A 12,850-nucleotide genomic window follows, 5' to 3' on the forward strand; every position below is an offset into this window, starting at 1 on the left:
CCACAGTTGTAATGTGGGTGTGTTTTATCCCTTTATCACTTTCTGTGATGGAAAGTAAAAATTTTGATTTTCTTGGACCCGATGGCAGACATTACTATTAGGTAACCCAATAGCCATACTTTTCTTTCTATTTAATAATGAAGCCTTAATTTTCACCTAAGCTCCTTTTTTATCATTTCCCAGCGTTTCCCAATTATCATTTCCCAGCCTTCCTCACAGCTAGGCGCAAGAGGGGCTTTTGCGTAGCGCTTATAAAATGTCTCCTTTAAAAATGGGAGCATGCCCTTTTTCTTCCTTTTCTCCAATCTGTCACCTAAAATGTGCTTATATTAACTGGAGCCTCAGCAGCACATCCTGGACCCTGATGACAAGGCTGATGGGATTGGTGGGTCAGAGAGCTTGCCAGGGTCTGGGTCCCTGATGGTTTCATGAAACCACCACACTGGTCCTCGACTGCATGTGACTGGATCTTTTTTACATGACAGAATAAAACCTGCGTGTTTAATCCCTTACTGGGAAAGGGGAGCCACTGCAATTCATAGCTGAACGAGATTACTCACTGGTACAGACACCATTTAAGACTATGGGTTAACTTCAGGCAGAATTCTCCCACTGCAGATGACCCCAACTTTCCCCCCGAAGCGTTATTTTTGGCTGTGAGGGTGAAAGCTGTGTCTGAACAGAACAGTGTTATGTTTTTGAGCTCTGGAGTCAGAGGGGTGCTCCTGGTCCTGCTTCGAATTTCAGAAAGGTATGTGTGTTCCTGCCTCTTGTCCACAGAAAGGTGATAGGTTTGCAGTGGCTAGGTGGCCAAAGGGGTTCTAAGGAGGGTGGCAGCCCCAAGGACAGACATGTGTGCAAGAATCTAGATTGCCTGTTAAAGCAATTGATTACTTAGTGGTGCCCTCCATGCTCCATGAAGCTAACCTTTATCAGACTTAAGGCTAGGACTATTACATATGGATGAAATGCAGTGTCTTAAAAACATTCGAAGCTTACTTAAAGTGTCCCTTTTACCTTGAGAAGTAGAGATTGTATTTCTTTCCTCCCGTTAATGTTTTTATTTTTTGTTTCCAAATCTGATGCTATCAAGTCATTATCTTTGAGTAGTTATAGCATTTCCAACACTTACTGTCGAGACTCTTTAAGATAACATGCAAATACAGCAGGCAACATAAGACTGTCTTTCCTTCACCGATGCTGGCTCAGTTATTGAAATCATTTATTAGAGGGTTTTTCCCATTTCCCTTTTCTCTCTCATTCTGCTATAAATGCAGTTACAACTTTTAACATGCTTACCTTTACAGATACATTGATTAATGGGATGGCTATAGATCCACTTGCAGGATAATTTGTTATTAAATTTCGCAACCAACATCCAGTGTGACCCTGGCTATGTTAGAACAGGGATTCTCAAAGTGTGGTCCCTGGGCCAGCAGCATCAACATCACCTGAGAACTTGTTAGAAATGCAAATTCTTGGACTCCATCCCAGACCCACTGAATCAGAAACCCTGGAGGTGGGGCTCAGCAATTGGTGTTTTTACAAGCCTTCTAGGTAATTCTGAGGCTCATTCAAGTTTGAGAACGAGTGTTTCAGAGTAAGTAAGTCTAGTCATATCTTCAAATCCACACACCAAGAATGCTTAAAAGTTAATATTCCTTAATGTTTCCTCACAAGTGAAATCTTAGAGGGATGCCTACATGTTGGCTGGTAAAATAATATTTAATGAATGAACATCTAAATGAATAATACTTAAGTGTGATTTGCCAATGAATTAGGGGGAAAAATCTATGGAGTATTAGGCCAAACTCATTTGAATGGAGAGGAAACTTAATGAAAAAATGTTCCCATTTTCTAATTATACATTAGACGCTAAGACATTTGACAAAGGTTAATACTCACTGACTTACAGACGCACTCGAGACTGACTTATTGTCTTCATTTTAATAGAAACACAAACTCAAGATAGCCATGGGTCATACTCATGAGGCCAATCTTCTTTCTGTGTTATTATTAACTACAATTAGATGGGAGAGTATAATTTTTCAAGAACATAAATATAATATTTAGGAATTTGTTTAAGTGATCCTTAAATCCATTTCTAAACTATAATCTAAGTTAGGATATTATGCTCCATTCGTTTACTGGATATGGCTTAAATAGTATTTTTTAAAAAAATCATATTAAAATTAAAAATTATCTTTAGAAAATGGGAGAAAATAAAACAAAGAACCTCTTTAAAACAACCTAGCACCTAGATAAGTGCTAAGTTTATTAAACTTAGCACTTATTGGCATTAGCCAAATACCTTTACTAATATTCCAGGATTGTCATTCTAACCAGATATTTCAGGGTTTGATAATAGTCTCTCTTAGCTCTGAGACTTTTAAAAAGTAGCATCAATCCTAAGACTCTTAATCTTTTCATAAGCTTTCCAAAAAGAGCAAATCCCAAACCACAGTGTTTTGAAGCAAACTTCTGATAAAGAATTTGGAGCATTTTCAATAAGAATAACTTAAAATTAAATTTCCAGGAATGTGCTTTAGAGGAAAAGATTCAAGCTTTGGAGTTAGAAAACTGGGCTTGAGATCCACCTCTGTAACTTACTAGCTATAAGGCCAAGTTACGTATCGCACTGAGCCTCAGTTTCCTCATCTGTAAGTTGGGAGTGATATTAATACCTGCCTCATAGAGTTTTTGTTAATATCAAACAGAACTATGTGTGTTGATTTTCCAGCCTAGAGACTGGCAAATAGAAAATCCTTGATATAGACTCTCTCTCATTATTATGAGAGAAAATACAAATGTACATGAAATAATTTGTAAAACATAAAAGAATGCCTAAACGTTGGTTGATATATTAGTTTTTGCCAGAAACGAAGTAAAACAATTATAGTTAGAGGATCACTCCAAGCACACATTTGGGAAATTCAAACCAGTTTGACTACATGACTTTCTTCAGCTGGTGCACCAAAGATTCGCACCAAATCTGAGGAAATACCAAGGTCCTCCACTAACTGATAGGAGAGAAAGCATTCATTACACAATTCCCTAGTAATTCAAAAGAAAACTGTTCTTGAATTCTGGTATGCTAAAAGGCAAGTAACTAAACAGGCACATCCAGATAGCCTACAAGTCTTTCAGCAACATGACTGCGGCATTGAGTTTTTTAAGAGAAAAATAAAGATAACAAAGAAAGTGAGTGACAGTGTCCAAATATGATCTTGCCTTAGGTTCTTAGATAATTTCCACATCACCATTCTCTACTTCCCCTAAAGGAACAATAATAAAATAAGGGTAAACTGATATCACCCTGGAAGACAACTGCCCCGATATCCTTCAACTCAATGAACCCTAGTCTTTCCTAAACACTTCCGAAGTGTAGTGTGCTGGGATTTTAAAGATGAAGAAAATACAGTATCTGCTCTGGAATTGTTCAGTAATCCAATTCTGCAGGACTTAAGAGAAGGACGGGTAATCGTTGAACTGTGTAGTTATTGAAAAGAATCAGGCAAGTGAAAATAGCAGACAAAGCACCAGCTGAAACACACTCACCTAGAGGAACTTTCATGACAAACTTATACAGTTATGCACACCTCGTAAATAATACCACAAGTAAACCCGTCAGAGAAGGCTTAAAGGCAAGGATGCAGAGCTTCTAACAGCTCCGAGGGCCTCAAGTTTTCTGTAGTTATAAACACAAGAGATTATTTGTATACAGCAGCAGTTCTTAAAATGTGATCCATAGACCCTTGGGGGTGCTGGAAATACTTTCAGAGAGTTCATGAGGTCTAAACTATTTTTATAATAATACAAAGATGTTATCTTCATGTTTTTCTGTGTTAACATTTGTACTGATGGTGGAAAAGCAACGTGGGTAAAACTGCAGGTGTCTTGAATCAAGGCAGTAACATCAAACTAAACTAGTAATTATATTCTTAAATGCTATGTACTTCCAGTTTTAAAATATTGTCAGTTTCACTTAAGAACATATTTGATAAAGCAATAAAAATATTAATTTTATTGCATCTTCACCTTTAATACATATTGTTTAAATAATATGTGTGACAAAATGGGAAGTTCTCCTGTATAGCAAAGTATAATGGTTGCCTTAAGGAAAAGTTCTTGTGCAACTGTTTGAGTTTCAAGCTAAACTAGCCATTTTTTTCATGGAATGTGTCTAGACTTGAAAGAATGATTGACAAGTATTTTCAGACTTGGATATATAGCAGAAATTCTCTAGACAATGAACTTCGAGAAAAGCAACCGACAGTATTTATTGCCAAGGATGAAATTTGAGCTTTTCAGTGAAAAATAAAATCTTGGAAAACCTGTATTCACCACCGTGAACTTGATTTAAACACTTATCTAATGCAATTGGTTGTACTATTAATGGATAATATTTTTAAAAATATTGTATAATGATATATGTCAACATTTAGAAACTTTGTATAATTCAGTGAGGCAATATTTTCCCAATACTAATGTTTGATGATACAAAATCATACATGGGTAAAGGATTCATGAAAAATTCGAGGCAGACCAATGGATTTTAATGTACCAGAATACAAAAGTTAATTAGTATGACTTCATACACTGCAACTGATTATAGGGAAATATCACTTGCTAAGTTTTGATGTAATATCAAAAAAGAATATATAAAATTAGCTGAAACGGCTACAAAAATGCCCTCTCTTTCCGAACTACATGTCTGTCTGGGTCTGGATTTTCATATGTTCCTATCAGAGCAACATATTACAACAAACTGAATGCAGAAGCAGGCATAAGAATCTGGTTGTCGTCTATTAAGCCAGACATTAACATGATTTGCAAACGTATACAAAAATGCCCCAATTCTCACTAATTTTCATTTGTTTTGGATAATACAGTTACTTTTCCTAAATTGTGATTTATTCTAACATGTAACAGGCTTATCGTTTTAAATGAATTAACAAATATATTTTTGAAGTGTCTGTTTTTTCATTTCTAGTTATCAATAGGTGTAAACCATGTAACTAAAAATCTCTTTGAGTACTCAATATTTCTTAAAGAGTGTACAAGTTTCCTGAAGCAAACTGTGTGAGAATCACTAATGTGGAGTATAAGAAAATGACTCTTGTTAAACGTTTTGATTTCTCACTCACACTCTCTGAGGAAGATCTCACAATCATGGCCAAAGGTCACATTTGAGCACGAAAGAAAAAGGTTAACATTGCTGTGTTGAATGTCGTTGGGGATCCCCGTGGATGACGGTGGGGATCATTAATGGACTTCCTGAAGATCCACAAGAAGTGACTCTCCCTATGAGCAAGTCCCTCTGGTAGAATTCTCAGGGCATTTATTCTCTGAAGGCCAAAATACTTCTAGCACTGGAGCATAAGGTACTTTGATTTTGTGATACCCCAGGATGTAAAAAAATTGATCTCAGTGGATGATTATTTTTTAAAAAAACTTAGCATCAAATAATTTTACTTTGCTTTAGTTTTCCAAAAGTTTATAAAGAGTGAGCTTATGTTTTTTTTATAGATGTGTGTGTATGTGTGTATACGTGTGTGTGTGTGTGTGTGTAAATATGGTGTCTAAAATTTACTAGCTGAGGGGTATGGACCTTTAAAACATTAAAAGGCATTCCAGGGCTTCCCTGGTGGCACAGTGGTTGAGAGTCCGCCTGCCAATGCAGGGTACACGCGTTCGTGACTTGGTCTGGGAAGGTCCCACATGCCGCGGAGCGGCTGGGCCCGTGAGCCGTGGCCGCTGAGCCTGCGCGTCCGGAGCCTGTGCTCCGCAATGGGAGAGGCCACAGCAGTGAGAGGTCTGTGTACCGCAAAAAAAAAAAAAAAAAAAGGCATTCTATAGCTGTAGGGACAATGCTTATGATAAGAACCAATATAATCAGAACTATAGTGCACGTGTTACACTTTTCCTTCAATTCTAGCCACTTTATTCTTTTGTTTTTCTTCTTCCTTCCCAGTGAGGTTCTAGCTCGGTACCCTTATTGTAATTGACTCCCCCACACTCTGTCCCTTTTTATTAAGCACCAAAATGTCAGCTAGGTAGCCAAAAGATGTTACTGAACTCTGCACGGCGCATCGCACACACTCATATTAAAGGTATCCATGAGCAAGGGAAGCCTCGTGCTGATCCACAAGGATTCTTATGCCTGCTTCTGCATTCAGTTTGTTGTAATATGTTGCTCTGATAGGAACATATGAAAATCCAGACCCAGACAGACATGTAGTTCGGAAAGAGAGGGCATTTTTGTAGCCGTTTCAGCTAATTTTATATATTCTTTTTTGATATTACATCAAGGAGTCACAAGGAGTCAGAAAGCCTCTCTTTTTGTCACTCCCTGCAGGTGCCCGCATTTCCGCTTAGAACAAAATCCCTTCAGTTTCAGGTTGAAAACATGGGGGAAAATGCAAATACCTTCAATGTGGTAAAAGAGCGTTTGTATCCTACTGTGAATGAAGAACTCCAGGATCTGTTCAGCAGGGATCCGGAAGGAGAGGCTGGCAGAGATCCCTCCCATGGGGAAGGGAGCTGAAGGATGAGAGGGCCAGAAACACCAACATTAGTTTCCCCAGGAGTCCATGTAGGGTGGTGGCAGGCGTGCTGCCAGCTAGACCTGGGTTTGAATCCCTGTTCTCCCACTCACTTACCAGCTGGGTGACTTGAGGAGATCTACTTAACCTCATGTAGCATCAACCTCCTCATGTAGTAAATGAGGACAATTGTACCTCCCTCGCAGGGTTGAGTGAAGATTCGGTGAGAGCAAGCGTGTGACATGCCTGGAACACAGTAGGTGTCCAATAAATGCCAATTTTCTTTCCTTGTTTTATTGGTTTTCATGTATGTTTTGAGATTTGTTACCTTTTAAACGGACAAATGGACCCATTTTTCAGGGACCAACAGGACATTTTCTAAACTCTTCCCCACGCCCCTAATGAGTTTACCTGTTTTAAGATGTTTCACAGTATCTAACAGAGACCACTATCAAAAGCTTTCTTTAAAAAAAAAAGGCAAAGAATAGAGTGTTCATTCTCTTCTCCCGTCTTCACGGTCAGTTGTGTCTTCCAGAAATTCCAAGAAGTTAGTGAGGCCTGACCTTCCTCTTTTTCTTCTTCCCTTTTTGTAAAGCACGCCAGCAATCTTTAATCATGCTGCGATTTCTAAATGCCACCCAGGTTTGCTTCTGAAGCAGCTTCAAACAAAGATTTAACCCACAGACACACAAATAGCTGATGTACTTTCCGGAGACTCAGAAGCATTTTGTTTTGCAAAAATTAATATTTGTTAGTTTTCTCTTTTTATTTCCATATTTATTTCTAGAGAGAAGCATTTCCTTTTGTTATAGATTTTCATAAAAATTCAGTCCTAATTATAGGGAGTTTTTGGTACTGACTTTTGTTGGGGTGATTAACACACAAAGCATTTTAGAACATTTTTTTCTTCTAAAAGAAAAAGAGTAGGGGGACTTCCCTGGTGGTGCAGTGGTTAAGAATCTGCCTGCCGATTCAGGGGACACGGGTTCGAGCCCTGGTCCGGGAAGATCCCACATGTTGCGGAGCAGCTAAGCCCGTGCGCCACAGCTACTGAGCCCACGTGCCACAACTACTGAAGCCTATGCTCCTAGAGCCTGTGCTCTGCAACAAGAGAAGCCACTGCAATGAGAAGCCCGTGCACCGCAACAAAGAATAGCCCCCATTTGCGGCAACTAGAGAAAGCCCATAGGCAGCAATGAAGACCCAACGCAGCCAAAAATAAATAAATTTATTATTATTTTTTTAAAAAAGTAGATATGTAAAGTGCACAGAGTTGACCTATTAGCTGCTTCCTAGGTCACCCAGTTTTCACCTGATTAAAACTAATTTGCTGGAAAAGTTCACTGTTTGAAATGAGAAGATTTGGAAAGGAAGATTAGTAAAGAGAAAATAAGCTGAAATATTGCTGTAAATACTATTGGAGATCATGCTGTTGACCACCTTCCTAAACGTTTAAAATTAGCCATCCGGTCACTCTGATGGAAGATGAGGGCAGTTAAGAGAGTTAGAGCCAGACAAATGCACGTGGACACAGCCAAGACGAAAACATCCAACAGCCAACTGCCAAAAAGTCTAGGGCACGGGCTTTCATCAGAAATGCGAGGAGACCTTAGAAAGGCAAAGTTCCCATCAGATTGTTTCTTTGCAGTGACATTTCTCTGCCCTACCTGCTTTGATGTGGTGATGATGATACCGGAAGTGATGGTGAACAAAGACAACAGCACAGTTCCCAGGGGCGGTCTTAGGATGAGTAATATGGTAAATTGAGCTGCAAAATAAATGCAGTAATCCCAGAGACGTATAGGAAGTAAAAAATGGCGAAAGCACCACCTAAAAGAATTCTCTATTTTTGAATGGTATTTGTTCCTTGGTTGACAAAAAATCTGGATCCTTTTATCTGATAAAATATTTACAACAAGAAGCTCTTTACTGTTGAGACCCAGGGGTGTCTTGTCCATTTTGCCTTACATACCCCTCCTTTCCTGAATGATGGTCAGATGAAAATGTTGGAGTGAACTGACACGATGTTTGATGCACGATAAAACAAAAACATTCAACGTGGCATTCGATGATGAAGACATAATCAGCTGGACTCGGTGCCTGATGTGGTCAATTTCTTTTGCATTTTCTCCTACCTTAGATTTCTGTTTTAGAGATTTACTTCCATTCCTTTCAGATCCCCAGTGCATGCAGTGGAAATCCTCCTTAAGCATTCCTCTCTCTTTCTCTTTTTTCCCTCCCAATATATTGCATGCTTCCTTTACCCTGTGAGAAATAGGTCTGGCTGTTTTGAGGTGGCTTTCCCAAAGCATAGTGGGAATATCTTGTTATTTGTTGAACTTCTTACAAGGTTTCCTCTTCATCACGCCCAACGTGCTGTTTGCAAAACATACCGCAAATAACCATCCATCACTTTACCTCGTTGTATCATTGCAGCTTATTTTTTCTCCTCTAGGTGAGTGAAAATGATGATCTGACTGAGACCATAATCGTTGCTGATCAGTACTTGGCCTCCTACAGAGGTCCATGCAAGCACATGGGTTTTTTGTAAGATGCCTCTGAGCAGATATCAGATGGAGCTCCCTCCCCCATCACCTTCTCGCTGCTGAAAAACTTAATAACTTGGTATTGTTCAGCGAGTCACTCAAGCGAGCAGAGTGGAATTCTACCTGTTCCTCAAGGTAAAGTATCTGCTAGGCTGCTGCAAAGACTGTAAGGCATTCATAGCTCTTTCTACGTGTTAAACGCTCATGGTTAGGTGAATGCAAACCTTGAGTGAGAGCTTGGTAACTTCCTGTGTTTGTCTGAAATCATGCACAAATGAAGCCAGTGTGCAAAGCAGAGCTCAACAAATACATTCCTCTTTTTCGGTGGCCATTTTCTAACTCTGTTTTTTTTTCCCACCAGGAGAGAAATGCCCTGGAAACAGACTAGACACACAAGGAGCTGAAAACTTTAAACTTTCACAAATTCTACTACACAGTTTCATAAATGATCACTAAAGGTTTTTTTCAAACATTGGTTGTAATTTCTACTAGGTGTCACAACCCAGTGAACCATTAAAAGTGAACCGGCTCACTGAACCGAGCTGAACAGATGGAATTCCACCCTTGCTCTGCTTGAAAGGCTCCACAAGCAATACAAAGTCTTCTTTTAAGTCCCCTCCTCTGTAGTTGCTTACCTCACCAATGCAAACACGTGGGGAGCTCTCAGGATGGAACATGGCCCCTCAGCCCTTTGTTCGGTTATGTGGTATTTTTGTTCAAGCAGAAGGGAAGGCAGTCCATTTTGAAACCTTCAGGGACACCCCCATCATTTTCAAAGTCCCAATGTTATTTTCCATTTGTTTCCAAGTGTATGTTCTCTTTTAATGCTGCCCTGAGTTTCATTCACTTTAACCTGTCCAGATATAGATATACCTTGAAAGACTGTGTGTGTGTGTGTGTGTGTGTGTGTGTGTGTGTGTGTGTGTGTGTGAATAGGTCTGAACAACATGGACTAGTGTGTTACTCTCTTTGCCTGACTTTATTATTTAATTTTCACTTCTTTTCAGGAACTGCAGATGAATGCCAGACCACAAGACCGATTTCAGTCCTTTCTTGGCTTCTAAAATCCTGACAGCACAGGGAAGGGAAACTGATATAGATGGTTATAGACATGCATTGCTAATCAAAGTGCCAAAGATCCTCTTAGGGGGCCAAGAGATCAAAAGGCTGTTTGCAGTCAATTCATTAAGCATTAGTCAATCAATTAGTTAATTCAATGTATACGTATGAGGGCTAACTAGTGTCAGGCATTATACTGCACGTTGTGTGGGATCTAAAATGGAACGAAGTTCGAGTCTCTGTTTTACTCTGTTCACCTTCCTATTTTGACTCATAACTGGTGCAATGGTCTGTTGACACACGTCAATATCTTCAGTATTGGGATTTTGTAGATACGTTCATTTTCAAGGCTTATGTTTTGTAAAGCTTTATACTGATTTTGCTTCTTTGAAAATCAGACCATTTCTTCAAAGCACGTTCTAATAGTGTTTGGGAGACAATGGACCAGAGGTAAAGCCAGAGGGGCCAGGATTGGGAGTTTGGGTAGGCACAAAAGGTACTGGCAGGTGGATTGTTGATTAATTCCAGAAAGGTCAGCTGAGGGAGAGATTTGCAAGTAAGAGGACCAGAAACCAGGGAGACAGGCGTTAAGGATCAGATACTGAGGTTAGGATTCCGGAACGCACAAGGTCAGGGGGTGAAAAAGAAGTTTTTGGCAACATGGGGTCATGAGTCCAGGTCAAAACCCCTCAACAACAAGAGATTAGGAGCCATTCAAAAGGTCTGAATAATAGGCATAGCATATAAACAGAAAGCATGAGTTTGATGTTGAATGGTCCTGTGGCTCTCAGCCCTTCACATGGCTCTGAACTAAGACTACAGCTGGTTAGAGGGACAGGCATGTCTGAGTTTGCAAGAAGACAGTTTCTGGATTAGATGAAGGATAGGGCAGAGAATTAAGTATTTTGCGAGAGTATTAAAATACAGTGTTGGAAAGCTGTTGGCGAATCTGGATTTCTGAGTTTATATATTCCTATACTAAACCTCGCAAAGCCATGGTTTCTTTAAGTGTAAAATAAGAATGACACCTATTTCAGGGTGCAAAATATTCAACATTGAAAAATAATAGAGGCAAAATTATTATTTGTTGACATTATTTTTATTATCACAATCCTCATTAATACCGACCTGGATTTTTTATTCAGGAATTTTATCCTTTTCCCTTTCAGGATGCAATATTATATTCTACAAAGTTAATAGCTTGACTATTCCCATTGATTTTTTTCTTCCCAGTGACTCAATCTCCTTTCAGGAAGTCTTTGCTTGTTTTGTTTATTAGGCCTGATAAGCAGCAATAATACTTATGAGGAAATATATTGAAATATCCTATATAAAATACATATTTATAATATGTTTAAAAACCCTATATAAAATCTTTCTAAGCTCACACTCAGAGTTGCCCATCTAGTAACATTGATTGAAGGTCCAGGAGTTGGACTGTAAGTCTAGGGAGAGCAGATCTAAATCCTTCTCTATCTTGTTCTAAGTATGACTCATCATGGGGCAAACATTTTACATTGTCACCTACCCCAACACCACACAAAAATGAGTTCTTAAAGGATTCTGTGTATTTCCTATATGGAAATAAAGTTAATAAGGTTTTCTTTTGTGTGTGTGGTTAGGACTTAAAATAATGGATTTTCAACTGTGGAATAGTTTAGAAAATATTTTAATTTAAATATTATTTTAACTACTCCCCATGAGTTGTTATGGAAAAAAAAACAACCATATGTGGAAGACTCCTGAGGCAGAAACTGATGGATACCATTACAAAGGAAAAAAATCAATTTTCTTCCCTGTTCATACTGGGCTTCCATAACACTTTCTTTAAAATATTAAACTAACATCAAATAAAGGGCAAGAGCCTTGCTTTCTAGCCTAGATCTGAGCCTGCATTTTCATAAGCTCTTGAGAAATACTTTTGAATGTGACTTTCTCTTTTTCCATCACGTTTGCTTGCACTCTCATTCTTGCTGCTTATTCCTTCCCACTGCCAGATCTGCAATAGCATTACTCAAACCCAATTCTGAACCCTAACGTATTTATATTGCCCATATGTTAGTGTCACATGGAGTGTGAGATTAACTTGGATCCTGATGACAAAAGGCCATTGTCCTAAAAGCTACCATTAGTCTGTGACTGGCTCCACAATCAGACAAAATTACAAAATTCATTCATCTATTGATTAACGAAGGTTATCTCAGAATTTTATGCTTTTACTTGGGGGACAATGGAGCTGTAGTAAACTGGTTCCATGGGCATTTTCTCAGTGCTTGATGTGGAGCGGGCAATATCTTTACAGTTGTAGATTTTCCCCACCCCATGGGCTTTGGGTTGAAGGGCAGAGTAGTGAGAAGTCTCATGTCTCCTTTCAGGATTGGTGCAGGCATTGCAAGGTCTAAGAGTGGATGGACACTTAGAAAGGAAGGAGCCAGTTGTACTATGTTCAAGCCACACTCGACAGTGCAGATTTCCCTCCTCAACACATCTTACAGTATCTTAGCCCCATGCCGTCATCTCTGGAATGCCTACTTCTAATCCCTCATTTGCTTCCTTCAAGTTCAGATATTGTCTCCCTTGCAACACTTTCTCATGCACCCATTTGCTTCAGCTCTGAGCAAATTTAATTGCACATTTCTCTGTACTTTCGTAGCAGTTATTTATTGGCCTAGAAACTGGCCTAGAAGAGGCAATGGGACT

The sequence above is a fragment of the Delphinus delphis genome, chromosome 13 (assembly GCF_949987515.2).
Source record: "Delphinus delphis chromosome 13, mDelDel1.2, whole genome shotgun sequence".
Lineage (NCBI taxonomy): Eukaryota > Metazoa > Chordata > Mammalia > Artiodactyla > Delphinidae > Delphinus > Delphinus delphis.